We start from the raw sequence: 16,740 nt of genomic DNA on the forward strand, positions 1-16,740 counted from the left end.
TCACTTCTCATCTCCATATGTTATATCCCACAATAGAATATTAATAACAAGAGGGAATAGGGAAATAATAGTTGAAGAATAAGAAGTCAGCGGGGCCTGACAAAATTCACCCTAGGGTACTTAATGGACTAGCTGAAGCAATCTCAGAATGATTATTTTTTTATTATTATTTGAGAATCCATAGAGGATGGTTGAGGTCCCAGAGGACAGGAGAAAGGCAAAGAGAACCCAGGGACTTATAGACCTGTCAGCCTAACTTTGATCTTGGAAAGATAGTGCAACAAATTATAAACCATTAATTTGTAAGCACCTGGAGGTTATAAGAAATAGCCAGCATGGATTTGTCAAAAAACAAATCATGCCAAACCAACCTAATTTCCTTCTTTGATTGGATTGCTGGCCTAATGGATGGGGGAAGCAGTAGATGTGATATATCTTGATATCAGTAAAACTTTTGATACTGTCCCACATGACAGTGTCATAATTAACTAGGGAAATGTGCTCTAGATGACGTTATTATAAGATGGGTGCACAACTAATTGAAAAACCTAATTCAAATCTGTCCTGGATCCCATACTTGTAAATATTTTCATTAACAACTTGGATAATGGAGTGGAGAGTATGCTTATAACATTTGTGGATCACACCAAGCTGGGAGGGGTTGCAAGCACTTTGGAGGACACGATCAGAATTCAAAATGACCTTGATAATCTGGAAATTGGTCTGAAATCAAAAAGATGAAATCCAATAAGGACAAATGTAAAGTACTACACTTAGGAAGGAAAAATCAAATGCACAAATACAAATGGGCAATAACTGGCTAGGCAGCAGTACTGCTTAAAGGATGTGGAGGTTATAGTGGATAACAAATTAAATATGAGCCAACAATGTGACACAGTTGAAAAAGCCTAATATTCTGAGATGTGCTAACAGGAGTGCCGTATGTAAGACATGGGAAGTAATTGTCCCGCTCTACTGACAAGGCCTCAGCTGGTGCCATGTATCCAGTTTTGGGCATCACACTTTAAGAAAGATGTAGACATTTAAGAGAGTTCAAAGGAGAGCAACAAAAGATCGGAAAGATTTAGGAAACCTGACCTATGAGGAAAGGTTGAAAAAAAAAAAAAAACCTGGGCAAGCTTAGTCTTGAAACAAGATGACTGATGGGGGGGACCTGATAACAGTCTTCAAATATCTTAAGGCCTGTTATAAAGAGGATGGTAATTAATTATGGTCACTGAAAGTAGAACAAAAAGTAAAGAGCTTATTCTGCAGCAAGGGAGATTTAGGTTAGATATCAGGAAAATAATTTCTAATGACAAGGATAGTTAAGTATTGTAATAGGTTACCACAGGTTGTGGAATCCCCATCAGGTTTTTAAAAATAGGTTGGACAAACACCTGTCAGGGATGGTCTAGGTTTACTTGGTCCTGCCTCAGCACAGGGGGCTGGACTAGATGACCTCTAATGGTCCCTTCCAGTCTTACATTTGTATTATTCTGTGATTTGTTTATATACTCACAACATGATCAAATATTGCTGCACATCCCCTTTCTTTGCTTTCAAATCAAGGTCCTTGGTGATTGTAAAGGGAGAGTCCAGCATAGTTTTTGTCTCATTTGTGATATTTGACTGCTTTTGAAAGTACCGGGATAATGTCTTGTGGAACAATATCCAGGTTTCCATTGTAATTATGACCAAGGTGCAAATAGCCAAGCAAGTTATTTAAACTATATAATGCTTGTGCTGTACTTTCTATTAAATGTACAGTCTCAACTAACACTCAAGAGTCTGGGCTATATTTCCTTGTTGCTTTAATTATTAAATGTTATGATGTTCCTGTTCCTATGTGTCAACTACACTAGAGGGGCAGTTTTATAAAAAAATTTTTGCTATAGCTCTAGGTAATAATACACAATGGTTTAGATGTATTAGTTCCATTCCCATTTCACTCAACTTGTAGTTTTAGATTGTTGTGGGAGGGGGGAGGCATACATTTTTACAAACTAAATATTAATACAATTTTATCAGTGTTAGGTTAAATTGGTTGTATTTGTCGTAAAAACTACACCAAACTTCACAATTTAAAACCTACCAACATTAAAAAGTATATTACATTTAAATGATAAAACCCCTGAAAATGTTTAAATTTAAAATTTAAAAACATAAAGCCTAGTGTCCACATTGCAAACTATGTATTTTAAGTCTATTTCCTGGGTTTTAATATTCAGGGATATGTCGTCATCCTTGAAGCTCAAGGACAGAAGTAGTTCCTGCTTCAGGGACATTCCTGCACTTGACAAAGATGTTATTCTGGGTTGCATTGCTTCCTTAAAAGCATCTCTGACCAGGGTTTGGATCATTCCAACCACAAACTGAATTTTATGTTATTTAATAAGATTATTCAAGTTCTTGGACTCCGAATCCTTTTTTAAAGGGCTATGAGTTCTTTCTGGGAGTTTATATATATCTCTAGTTTCCTAACTTTGTAGCTAAAGCAAAAATCTGACTGTGACAGACAGGCCAGCAGTAACATCCAGGTTAGCTAAAATCAATACAAGTCATTGGGTTGGTCCATAGAGATAATCATGAATAAGGCTATGATTTAGTCACAGAGATCACAGAAGTCACAGAATCCTGACTTTCAGCGATCTCCGTGACTTCAACCTGCAGCAGTTGGGTGCTGCAGATGTAGGGGGTACCCCGGAGCTTCTGGCTGCCATGTGCGGCAGGGAAACCTGCAGATCCTGCCTGCTGTGGGTGGTGAGGGAAACCCTGAGCTCCTGGCCACGGTGGGCAGTGGGGCCCCCACAGCTGCAGACAATGGGGGAACCCCACAGCTCCTGGCTGCCATGGGCGGTGGGGGTACCCCGAAGTAGTGGGTAACCCAGCAGTCCCGGCCACTGCAGGTGCCAGGGACCCCCAGAACGGCAGGCAGCAGGGGCACCCCACAGCTCCCAGCTGCTCCCAGCCACTGCAGGCAGTGGGGGAACCCCAGGTTCCCAGCCACCACAGGTCCCCAGAGCTGTGGACAGCAGAAGTATTCCACTGGCTGCTGCAGGAGGTGCCCCCCCCCACAGCTCCCACTTGTGGGTGGCAGGGGAGCCTGTACCTCTGGCACCAAACCCGCAGTGGGGGCCCCTGCAGATCCTAGCCGCCACACAGCTAGCCCTGGTGTGGGGACCCGCAGATCCCCATTTTGTCACAGATATTTTTAGTAAAAGTCACGGACAGGTCAGGGCTTCCAGGAATTTTTCTTTATTGCCCATGACCTGTGCGTGACATTTACTAAAAATATCTATGACAAAATCTTAGCCTTAATCATGAAACTTGTCTGAACTGCCCATTTTGATGGTCTGATATTGTAACTTTTGTACTTAATAGTTCCTTTCACACTTGATAACTCAGCATTGACATATACTTAAAAAGGAGTATCTTGCTTCTGTTATAATGCATCATTAAGCCCTTTATGATTTGCATCTGTGTTCAGAATAGATGGCAATTTCCAGCTAGCTAAAGCCAAAATAGGGAAAGCTGTCAACTCCATTGTTATGAGGATGAAAGCAGTTTGGAATTCAGCAGTCCGTTTCGCACTGGTATCTGTATTGATGCTACCTTGATATCAAACGTTTCAGAGTCAACTATACTTTTCCAAAAGATCACTCAGGGACTTCATATTGTCCAACTGCTCTTCCACAAAACATTGAGAGTATCCAAGAAAATAGGATAGATTTTCTGTAAATTGAATGGCCTTTGTTACCCTTTGAGTGGTAAGGTCATTTCTAGATCTGGTATAATTACCTGTTTGGAGTTCATGTGTCCAAAGGATTGTATAAATTTGAGGGAGGGAGGGAATTCATACTTTGAAACAGAGAGAATGAATCCACAATCAGCTAAATGGTGCAACAATCACAGAGCTATTTCACTAAATCTGACAACTTTTTGAAACCAGAAACTTTCACAAAAACTTTTAGATTTTTCCCAATTTTACATTTTTCAACTTTTTTTGTTTTCCCCCCCCCGTATCATTTTCATTTTTCATTGATGGTTTTAATTGGTCAGCCCTAATCATATGCTGGGATCTTTCAAAGTCAGAACATTTCAATTTTCAAAACCTGGTGATTTTGAAAAACAATTTTTTTTATAAACAAATTTGATAAGGTAGTTTTGAAAAATGAGGTTACTTACTTTGTACAGTAATTGGAGTTCTTTGAGATGTGAGGCCCCTAACTTATTCCACTGGGGAGCACCTGGGGTCCATGCACCTGAGACCAGAAAATGTTTGAAGCTGTGTCCATTGGTCTGTGCCTGCACCCTTCTCCTCCCTATGCTCTGAACTGATGTCCTAAGGTGCAGTGTGGACCAAACACCTCCCCAGTTCCTTCTCAATCACAAATCATGTGTAAAGTATCCAGGGCAGAAGGGAAGGAAGGCAGGTAGTGGAATACAGATAGGAACCACACATCTGAAGGAACTCCAGTTACTGTCCAAGGAAAGTAAGCCCTCTCTCTCTCCTTCACATGATGGTCCCTATATGTGTATTCCACTCTATGTGGCTGGCAAGCAGTGGCTCAGTGATGACCACCTAACAAGCCTCTACTGCTTTGGGGAAGCTCATGTCCTCTTGAAGTGCAGTATTTGCCTATCCTTCCATACTAGAACCTGTCAAGCCCATGATTACTGGCTGTGAAGATTTCCATCTACAAAACCATCTTAGAACCTGCCAAGGTGGTCTGGTATACCCAAGCCACATGTGCCCCCACTCCAAAAAAGAACAGAAAAGATACTTTGTACCAACCAAGGAAGCAGAATTTGTATTCACTCAGCCTGCCTCAAACTCCTTAGTAGTCAAAGTAGCCACTGAAAGAAGCAGGCAACATCAATCAAGATCCACCCCCATCCAATAAGAAAGTAAAGCATTTGGACTTATTCAGGAGGAAGGTTTTCACTTCAACCAACCTGCAGTTCTACATAGCATGTTGTTAGGCATTAGTATCTAAATACGATTTTGTTAATTATTCCAAGTGTGACACAGGGGCTCATTGGTGGTTCACTACCCTGTGTTAGCAACTCCTTTCAGGCCTGACAACTTGTCACACTTAGCATATGGCTGTCATAGTATTTATCTTGAAAGAATGTCATGTGAAGTATCAAATAAAAGCTGGTGACAAACTGGCCATTGATATCATTGTGCAGTTTTTGTATTCATGCTATATGAAGAATTGTTTATACCTATTGATACTATGCTTTAAAATCTGCAACTAAACAGGGGAGGATAAACAGGCTCCTTTCAGGCAGGTGGGAAGGTAGTTATCTCTCTGTCAAGTATAAATTAAGCATGGTAAAGCTGACACAAAGGAAGCACAATTTATATATTAAGTCAACAGGAAAAACAGGTTGACAGGGGAATGTGATCTCCGCATGGCACTAGCAGGCCAGAGAACAAGCAATGGGGGAGAAGAGTCTTATCTTGGTGTGCACTTCAAAAGGGGACATTTCAAAGGTTGACTGGATTATAAGAGGAAGGAAGAACCCTTTTTGAAGGGCCATAATCCATTTAATGTGGATGTAAACTCTTAACTACAGTTTCTATTAAGAACTTTTCATATAGATCCAGATGAGGGCTAGCTAACAGAGAACAATACATGGCTAAGAGAAAGCTGGGGTAAACAGACAACCTTGTGTGTTTCAAGTCAATGAGTGAAGTCAGCATGACTCCAGATGGTGAGTTGTAACTGAGTGTCCTTATCGCAAGTTATAGACACATGAAGCGCTGAGAAGGGCCTCCAAGGTAACTCCCTGGTACAGATGCCAGAACAGAGTTCAAGGAGAGGCCTAACATCATTGACATGAGTAATGATGCCCTCCCCTCATAGATGTATGCCAATCCCAGTTCACAAAAATGCAAGGGTAAAACTATAAACAATTGTTATTGTTAGATACTAATTACTGCTTTTTTGCTTTAAATCTCCAGGAATGTACCTGCTGTACTTTTGTTTTATTCATAACCATTTCTGTTTCCATTATTCTTACTCAATACTCACTTGAATCTGTGAATCTCTGTTCTTTGTTAATCAATTTATATTTGTTGTCACCAGAGATTACAGTGTTGTGTTGTCATAAAGGACTTAATCCTGAGTGGTAACCTTCATGTTATGTGTACACTGTCTCTGTGGGAAGAGCTTACGTAGTAACTACTCTCAGTGTCTAGTGACAGGGACTGTATATTACAGGTGAATGAGTCCGGAGAGTTTGGGGACTGGAGTACACCAAGGGTTAACCTGCAAAGCAAATTAAGGGCTGACAGAGTTCTGAGGAAATTGTTTTGGTGCTATCTGACTGAGAGTGCCAGGGAACTGACACACCGTTTACCACTAGGAAATCTCTCCCTGAGGCAGAGGGGTAACACAGTGACCTATAACTCTGAACACCTTAAGAAAGTGTCACACCAAGTTTGCAGAATTCACTGACAAACTTCTGCAGGAGGATAGCATACAGTTCCAAGTGCTCATCGAGGAAGGTAAATTAACTGCCAGATTGTCCCTTCAAGTCTTACTCAATGCAGCAGACACAGCTTCCTGACTGATGCAAATGGCCATTGTCATGAGTAGAGTGCCATGGCTTCAGTCTTCCAGATGCCCCATGGAAGTCTAATCTGTAGTGCAGGGTTTCCCCTTTTGAAGGGTGTGACAGGATCCCCGGGGTACAGCCTGGAACTGTGGTACCACTGTGTCTCCTTAACTCTCCAGCCCAGGCTGTCTCTCACAATGCTTTGCTAGTGACAAGCAGCAAGCCCCTCCAGGTGCTGTTATCACTCAGCAAAACCGCAGGTGGAGCCCCACACCCAGCTAGATTGCATGAATGCTCCCAGAGCCACTCATGAATCACAAAGAGAAAGGCACTAGCCAAATTCCCCCAGCTCCCAGTTTTGTACCTCAGGAATATACCATCTTCCACTGCTCAAGACGAGCAGTGCAAATTTATTAATTGGTTCACCACTTCATCGATGGAAAGTGGATATACACCAGCCTTTGTAAACCTGAGCAAACACACTTATCAAACACTTCAGGCAAACTCAGTAGTAAAGATAAACAGTAAAACAAGTGTATTGACTGCAAAGGGTAGATTTTAAGTGATTATAAGTGATAGGCAAAAAGTCAGAGTGGTTACCATAAGGAAATAAAATATAATCACGTAGTCTAAACTCTCAACCCTATTAGAATGGGCAACATCTCGATTAAGCAGTTTTTCTCACCCCACTGGATCCTGCAGTTCATATTATACAGGTTTCACCCTTGAAACCTGGGCCAGTCCCCTCTGTTGGAGTCTTCAGTCTTCTGAATGTCCTTGTTGCTTGCAGGGGGAAGGAGAAAGACCAAACATTGGGCCCCTGTGTTCTGTTTTATACCCTTCGCTCATGTGCTTAGAGAACACAAGTCCAGGCATGTCTGGTGGGCATTGCTGAGTCACCAGGTGAAGAAATATCTCCTCGCCAGAGGATGTTGTGAAGGCCAAGACTATAACAGTTTAAAAAAAGAACTAGATAAGTTCATGGAAGATAGGTCCATCAATTGCTATTAGCCAGGATGGACATGGATGGTGTCCCTAGCCTCTGTTTGCCAGAAGCTGGGAATGGGTGACAGGGGATGGATCACTTGATGATTATCTGTTCTGTTCATTCCCTCTTGGGCACCTGGCATTGTGCACCTGGCATTGGCCACTGTTGGGAGACAGGACATTGGGCTAGATGGACCTTTGGTCTGACCCAGTATGACTGTTCTTATGTTCTTATGCGTCTCCTGTGAGTGAGTCATTGAATTGTAACTCCTCTGCTGGACAATGGCTGCTGATGTCTGTTCATTGTCTCTGGAGAGCTAGTATCTGGGAACTTCCCAGCATATTTTAATGCAAACCATACAACACAATTCTTATAATTTCATATGTATTGATGATATATATATAGTTAGCTAGAACAATGACTTTCAGCAGATCATAACCTTTCCCCTGATACCTTACATGCCATGCTTTATATGCAAGATCACAATTATATATAAATGAGGAATAAAGGGGTTACAGGGCGCTCCCTCAAGGTATAGGATGCCACAAAGGGAAGAACTCTTTCAGTGACAAGGTGAACGATCTGTTACATTCATGGAAGAACTGAAGGGCAAGCCTTCATTCATTAGGGATCTACACTCCAGAGCCAAAGAGAAAATTCCACAGGCCATAATTGTATAAGCAATGAGTGGCATCTCAACCCTTTTATCATCGGGGGTGGGGGTGGTTATGAACCACCACAGAAATGACAGAGGGTGCAGAGCAAGCACAATGCTCCCCCTCACCTCTTCCTCCTTCAAAACTCCAACCTCCCACTAAAAAATCCCTTTGATGGGACCTCTGTGAGCTGTGAATCAACCCATTTGCTATGTCCATCTACCCAAGATTCTGATTCCCAATTTGGTGGCTGTCTAGCTCATTTCTCTCAAGTCTGGCAGATGAGAATGACAGACAAATGGGTCAGCTCCATCATTCACACCAGCTACACCACAGAATTTCTCTCTCCCTACCGTCCAGCCCCTCCACTTCTCAGGGACAACTTTCATGAGAGAATTCTCATTCAAGAAGTAGACACCCTCCTTCATCAGGTAGCCATAGAACCAATACTTCCCCAACACTGGGGAAAGGATTTTTACTTGAAATATTTTCTCATTTCCAAAAAGAAGGGAGGATGAAGACTAATCTTAGATTTCAGGCATCTCAATGTCTTTTGTGGAGATTAATGGAAGGAGGAGGCACACGTCAGGGCCCTATTGGGGCTCTGGGTGATTGCTACTTCCCACCACCCAACACAGATGTAATGAGGTTGAGTAGTGTCCGCAAAAGAGAAACTAAACAACTAATTATTCCTCAAGAAAGGTTTTTAATGACTTACGACTATAAAGGCAACACAGACAGAATAAGAAAAACAGAATTAAAGACCAGCACTGAGTGAGGATTAATACAAATGGCAAGTTATACTGGAGACAAGCACAAGTACAAGTAATATTATGCATTAACTACCTATTCCTATAAGTGCACATATAAAAGGTAAATAATATTGAAAATAGTCACAAGCACATGCCACGCTACTATAACTGATTGCCTAGCAACTTCACATAATATAATATATGGAGATATACCTATCTCATAAAACTGGAAGGGACCCTGAAAAGTCATCAAGTCCAGCCCCCTGCCTTCAATAGCAGGACTAAGTACTGACTTTGCCCCAGATCCCTAAGTGGCCCCCTCAAGGATTGAACTCACAACCCTGGGTTTAGCAGGGATAGCTCAAACCACTGAGCTATCCCACCCCCCTCATGTACTGTAACCATTCCCAACAAACACAATTTCATATGCAATACTAATACATTGATTAACTATATTCTACTAACTTTAACTTACCTATAACCTTATATGACTACTTATAAACTTCTACTGACTTTTATGATAAACTTAATGGTAAATTATACTGAAGACAGGCATAGCGACATGCAAAGCTATTATTGTTTACAAACTACTAGCTTCACCAGCGCTGTACCCGTTCCCAGCAAGGCACAAAACCTTATACAGTTATTATATATTGATTAACTATTGACTACTACTATCTCTAAGTAACTTAAACAATTTACTAATATAATTAAACTATAGTATTAATACAGACTTAAGTTTAACCTGCTCAAACACAACCAGACCTCTTCACTACTCCGAAACCTTACCCTGCATTTTTCCAAAGATACGTTACCTTCAGTCGACCGCTTTCCACACTGGCCAAGTACAGATAGTCGGTGAAGCGCAAGTCCCTTTGGTTCAGGGCGGTATGTGAGCCTGACAAAGAGTGATCTCTTTTAGGTCAACACACACAAACACTTGCGTCTTTGCACCTCATTTATACAGTATTTGTTGGCTGTGTTTCAAAACAGGTCAACCGATTAAGGTGGCCAAATGTTCTAGTGTAGTATTTGCTTGATCTTGATCTTATGAACTGTGCACCTGTGCTCAGCTCATCTTTTTTTTTATGCGACCTGTTGTCCTAATTTTGGTCAATTTGCTAGACTCAAAAATACTCGAGTCAGCTTAAAGAAGTATCTGGTTGCAGAGCATAGTAACCGCAAGTCCGTATCTATCTTTACAGAGTTTCCGTTTTAGTCTATAAAGCTTCCTAGCTAGATTATGCTTATGCTTGCAGGATTCAACTGTGCTCGCTTCTTACAACTTCCGGAAGGTTGAGGCCTAACACTGCTTAGCCTGACGCTATTTGACAAGACTTATGCACATTAATCACATCTTTATCCACAGTTTGAGATTCAGGATATTTCCCTGGCATCAAACATTTCCTTACTGAATAAAGGCAACTGGTTCACAGCTCTCATTATGGAGGATGCCTATTTCTAGAGCCCTGCACAGATCCAAATTATAACTGCGGATGTGGATATCTGCGGATATAAACCGGTATGCGCAGAGGTGCAGGGCTCTACCGGGAACCACAGCGGCAAAAGAAGCAGCATGTGGGGCTGCCGCTTCCAGGAGCCAGTGCCCAATGCCAGCTGATCCTCTGGTGTGGCTGTATCACCCCCATCCCCGCTCACTGGGGCAAGCATCAGGCACACCAGCAGCTGTCCCTGGTCATGCTCGTGTGTTCAAGCAGCTTGTACACCCCCAGAAAGGAGATGCAGACAGCTGCATGGAAGAGACTCCTGTCTGGGGGCGTATGAGCTGCTTGAACACATGAGTGTGACCAGGGACAGCTGCTGGTGAACTTTGTGCCCACCCCGGGGGGCAGGGATGGAGTTGGTACAGCCATGCCAGAGGAGCTGCTGGCGTGGGGCACTGGATCCTAGAAACAGTGGCCCAATGTACTGCTTCTTTCACCGATGCAGTTCCCGGTAGAGCCCTGCACCTCTGCGCATACCAGTTTATATCTGTGGCTATGAATTTGTATCTATGCAGGGCTCTACCTATTTCCACATAGACATCCATCTCATGCACAGAAGATTCCTGAGATTCCCGAACCAGTATCAATACAGAATGCTCCCCTTCGGCCTTGCAACAGCACCAACGGTATTTACAAAGGTGCTATCAGTTGTGGCAGCCCACTTCCGCTGCCAAGGATTTTCATTTTCCCCCTCCTGCTGACTGGCTACTGAGGGGGAGTTCTCGCCAGGAGGTTCTGATATTAACCTAGTCTCTATTCAGTCTTCTACAGAAGCTGGAACTCTGCATCAACACAGAAAAGTCCATTTTACTTTTCATGCAACTATAGAGCTTATTGGGACAACAGTGGACTCTATCAGTCCAAAGCATACTTTCCTCAGGACAGATTCCAGTCCATAAAGGGACTTGTCACTCAGCTCCAAATAAGTCCACATATGTCAGCCTCATCCTTCTATGTTACATGGCTTCCTTAACCTATGTGACATCCTTCATGAGACTTTATCTTCATTGCCTGCAGACTTGGCTTTGGACCATGTATGTCCCAAGCAAACACAGTATGGAAAAACTAGTCTTGCTCCCTCACAGAGTATGAGCTTTTCTAATGTGGGGGATAAACAGGAAGCAAGTGTTTGTGGGAGGGTTCCCTCCATTTCTCCCCTACCAGAAAATATTGATCACAAATGCCTCCTTGTTACAGTGAGTCACCCATCTAGATGAGGAACCAGCACAAGGGACATGGACTTCCTGAGTCCTGGATGCACATAAACCTCAAAAATAGCATGAAGTCTGCAAGGTGTACAGGAGATTTCCACCATTCATATGAACACTGCTTGTTCAAGTGGTGTCAGACAACATGGTAAGTGTTCTACATGAACTAACAAAGGGGATCAAGATCCACCCCTTTATGTATAAAAACTGCCAATGTTGGCAGTGTACTTCCCAGGATACACAATATACTGGCAGACAGACCCAGCAGACACTTCTCTAAAGACCATGAATTGAAGCTACATGATTCCATGATACAGAACATATTTCGTCAACGGGGGGCTTCCTCTTGGGATCCCTTTGAACCTCATGGGAACTGAAAATGCACAACCTACTGATGCAGGGGCTTGACAAGATCAGGAGTCCAGTGGAGATGCCATGTCTAGGTCCTTGGTAGGGACAGCTAATGTACAGTTTCCCACCCATTTTACTCTTATCTTGGGTACTGAGGAAGATCAAGTATGATGGAGTGGTGGTCATCCCAATTGTTCCCAGATCTTATGCATACTAATCACCTTATGTGGAGTGTGGGTAAAACAGATGGCGGAATCACAAGCCCTAAACTTATTCTATCTAAATTAATAAAAAAAAAAGACTATTTGCAATTATTTACAGGTAAGCTATTGAAGAAGGTAGAAAGGAACTGGAGAAGGGGTTAGTCCACACTGACCCTTATGCCCTCGGTTTGGAACATGAGGAGGAGAAGGGTACAGGCACAGACAAATGGACACTGCTTGCAAAAATCTTCCAGTCTCAGGCGCATGGAGCCCATGCTCCCCCACAGTGGAGTACACATAGGAGACACACTCGAAGAAGAATTGGTCTTTTTCAAAAACCGACAGAACAGTCTTTGAAATTGTCACAAAAAATTCTATTCTAAAGATGAACTTTTCTAAATATGTGACTTCCCTACAGTGTACCTGTGCCAAAAGTGAAGAAATTTATTAAACCATGAGACATCATTTTAAATTGCCAGTTGGTGTCATGAATGAAGTATTGTGCCTGAGTGATTTCTTCATTTCTACCTAATAAAAATACCCAATTTTCAGATCTAAGGGTGAGAACCACTTAGAAATAGATAAAAGACCTAAGTTTTCTTCTGTTCCCGGTAAAGAATTGGCATTTCTGCAGGTTAAATTATTAAACTTCTCGTAATCTGTTAATACACTTAAGGATATACTGGAATTACTTACTAATGGCCTTTCTATTTCACCATTAATTCTGGTTAGCAGCATAGGGACTGCCTGGTTCTTCTGTTACTTTTCTAGGTAGGATCTCTAGAACATACAGACAAAGATCTTGAAGGTCAGTAAAGCTCTTCCATCTGGTACTTCCTTGAAAGATTCTTTGTCAGTCAAATCATTTGAGTGACTGTGGTGATTAGGTCAAAAAACAAACCCAACAGTGGAAATGCTCCTCCCACTTTGACAGAAAACTTCTTTTCTGTTTGTCTTATAACTTTTTATTCAAGGTGCATTCTCAAAGTCTAACTTTGGTGGCTAATATGAGATAGTATTCTTTTTTAATCACACAAAAGTATCACAGAACTCATGAAGAGTCACATATCTCTCTATGAGACTTCTCACACAGCTGACATATTTTGTCAGTATATTTAAAAATACATTTTGAAAACAACTACTGTGATGATTTGGAGAATCTGTCTATACAACTTGTGAAATCTAGTAGATGCTATGAAGTTATAAAAAAAATCTTGTATTAGGGAATGCCTCTGTGTGGATGTGGAATCCACCACTTGCTGAAATGGGCTGCAGCACATACCTACAAGACCAGGGAGAGTTGTTAACCTTAATGATTGTGCTCTGGATCAAACAATAGGCAAGATAAGGGAGTGGCCTGAATGGGGAAACCAATTGGATTAAGTTTCTCTGCAAGAGATTGGTGAAGTGGAAAATTCCCAAACAGAACAGAGATGAGAAAGCAGGAGTTTAAAAAGGATTCATAGGGGAACACGGGGGAAAAGGCTTTTTTGAAGGGACAGGAAGTTCTGAGCAGGAGAGAGGAAGAGATGGGCAGTCTTTTTTTAACAGGGGGAGCCTGATTTAACTGAGAACCAACCAAGGTTAGAGAAGGCTAGCTAAACTAGAGAATGCTTCATGATTCTTTAGAGAAGTCATGAGCTGCTGGAGAAGGACCTTTGATCTCAGAGGTCTCTGCCCAACCACCAAAGAACTCTCCACAATGGTGAGCAAACTGAGTCAGAAGCATGTGTATAGCTGTATTTATTATTTTGTTTAGACCTGTGCATTTCTCATGCTACTAAGTAAAGTGCAATGGTGTTTAGAATCCTGTGTAAGGTTTGTGTGTCTGTTAGCTTTCACTATTGCATACCACTGAAGAGGTAAAGTGTAAATCAGAAGGCTCACAACTTAAGTGGAATTCTGGGGAACATGAAAGAGGTGGTAGTGAGCCTTAGGGCAGAAGGCACTAGTTTCAGGGCCTAGGCAGTTGTGGCCATGGGGTCCCCACTGCCAAGAGAGATGTCAAAACACGAGGGCTGCACCTGGAGTGCATGCCTTGGGGCCTGAAACCAGGAAGGGTGGCTAATCTCTTCCAGTTCCAGCAAGCACAGAACACATAGCATTCAGCATTTGGATCCTTGCAGTCTGGTGAGTGTCCAACAGGAGAAACTCAACCAGATCCATGACACTTACTAATTGAATTACTCAGTCAGTTCTCTGTATGCTATTACTTTGACATACTGAGTTTGTTACCCCAAAGGATCTCTGTTACTATAGGAAGAGAAATAATCAAATTTTTTTTGTAATTCATTGACTCATTTTAACAGGAGTACACAATTTATTTCTCATACTTTGCCAGGAAATTTTGCTAACTCAATTATAGTAGACTGCCTCTTTTTTGTAATCACGGCAATTTTACTATTGCTGTATGCAGTGTGTGCTTCATCCCTAAAGACTGAATTATGAGGCAGAAGAACTGGAATTCATTACAAACAGCTTAACTCCAAAGACCTTACAATGGAAGGAAGCAGGGCAGTTTAAGAAGTCACAAGATGAGAAAAGATGCTGGAGGGGGTGAATCATAGGTTGGTGAGCTGGCTAAAGCAAGAGAGGGAACAAGATGAGATTGGCATTGAGTGGTACCTGTAATTGCATTTCACCAGCTCTGCCTGGAGTGAGGTAAGGATAAGGAAACAGTGAACTCAGAAGGCATACAGGGTCAGGAATCCAAGCGGAACCACCCCTTTATTTTCTGGAGTGTCACCATTGTCCAATGATACGGATAGAGTTCTGGCATACTTGTAGTCCATTACCAACCCTGCTAATGACTCATTGCATGAGCTACAAAAGTCACTTTACATATTTGTGCCTCGCTTTCTCCATCTGTATAATGGGCATAATATAGTTTATGGCCCTTGATTAAGCCCTTTGGGATCCTACAATGAAAGACTCCATACAAATGTAAAGCCTTATTAGTCAAGGCCATTAATGAAATTATTTAATAGTACAGAATCTCACTTGACACTAGATGGGAGCTTGAACCAAAATTTAGATCAGAGCAGTAAACTAGCTTTACTTGTTTTATTACCCCATTTTGATGATGTGCTACAATTCAGTGTGTCTCAACCTTTTTGATAACAGGGTCCAGCCTGCTGCCTTCCTAAACCGTTTCAGGGAGATCTCAGGGACCAGCGCTGGTCCACGGATCAGTCACAGAGAAACACTGTGCTAGATCATTAGATTATGAACTGATCAAAATATGTCCATCAATGTTTTCTCAATAAAAAAGGCTTTTCTATTAAAAGAAAAAATGTCTGGTTTTGTCCAAAAAATTGGAGTTTCTGAAAGCCAAAAGTCTTTCTGTTTTTGTTTTTTCAAGAAAACTTCCAAAAATCCGGGTTTCATTGATATTTTCCAAGGGGGGGGGAGGGGAATATTTCCCAACCAGCTTTAAAGATTACTCTTTATGGTACATTCACAGTTTTGGTATCCATGCATCCATGGTTTTTTTTTACCTGGATGGCGTCTATCAAATTTTTAAATTAGTTTAGCAGATGAATTTTTGTCCCAGACTTTTCTAAAATCTGTGTATGTTCAGAAAAAAAATAATCAAAGGTACTATGTAGAACTCAAGGAGAGGAAATTAACCAGTACTATATTTTTATGTGCTCTAAATTTACTTAAATGAGAAATTAAATTGAATAACCTTTATGTTGGCAGATGTAGCAGATGATTCTGATTCAGTAACTAAAAGTTTTCCACTAACATACTTAGATGAAGTGGCTGAAAATTGCGCTATGCAATGATATTTAGGGAAATTCAGGTCTGGTTAATATCTTGAGACAGATGCAATAAGGATTGTTATTGTAAGATAAAGTCTATATGTGTTTCTATAAACTTTTATAATCAGCCTGTAAAGCAGTTTTTTTTCCGAACGTTGGCATCACTCAAACACTGCCTTGTTTCAAGTTTTTGCCCATTGTGGTTCTGAACAGCTTTGACATTGTTTCAGGGCTGCTGTTTTATGCTGGCAGAAATTCTTGAAACCAAATTGTTTTTCAATGCACTTCTAAAAGATGTTCATTTAAGGCAAACAATGGCTTGGATCATTTCCCCTGTTGACTGATTGACAATAATGCTGAAGAAAGGATTTGCTTCTGAGCTTGCTGTTTTACAGTCAAAAAGCTTGCCAAGTCCAATAAATCTGCATTTGCACTTAACTGCTCCTTGCATCTTCAGTTTCTGTGTTACAGAATAAATTTAAGAAAGCAAACTTCAGCAAAAAGCTCCATCAAAACAGTACACAAATCATTATTGCTAAAGTCAGCTTGTTAGATGGTAGATTTAAAGTAATTTGCACATCATTGACCATGACACCTTGTTCAAGAGTTCTGCTTTCCAAGACTGTTATTTTACATTCTGCATGACCTGAACACTTATGGGATTTTGGAATAACTGGTATGATTCAAACACTGGAATAGCGGGTATTATTTCTGGCCCAGTGTCACAATGTCTCACTCTGGGC

This window comes from Terrapene carolina, unplaced genomic scaffold (assembly GCF_002925995.2).
Source record: "Terrapene carolina triunguis isolate 2854851 unplaced genomic scaffold, T_m_triunguis-2.0 Scaffold179, whole genome shotgun sequence".
Taxonomy (NCBI): Eukaryota; Metazoa; Chordata; order Testudines; family Emydidae; genus Terrapene; species Terrapene triunguis.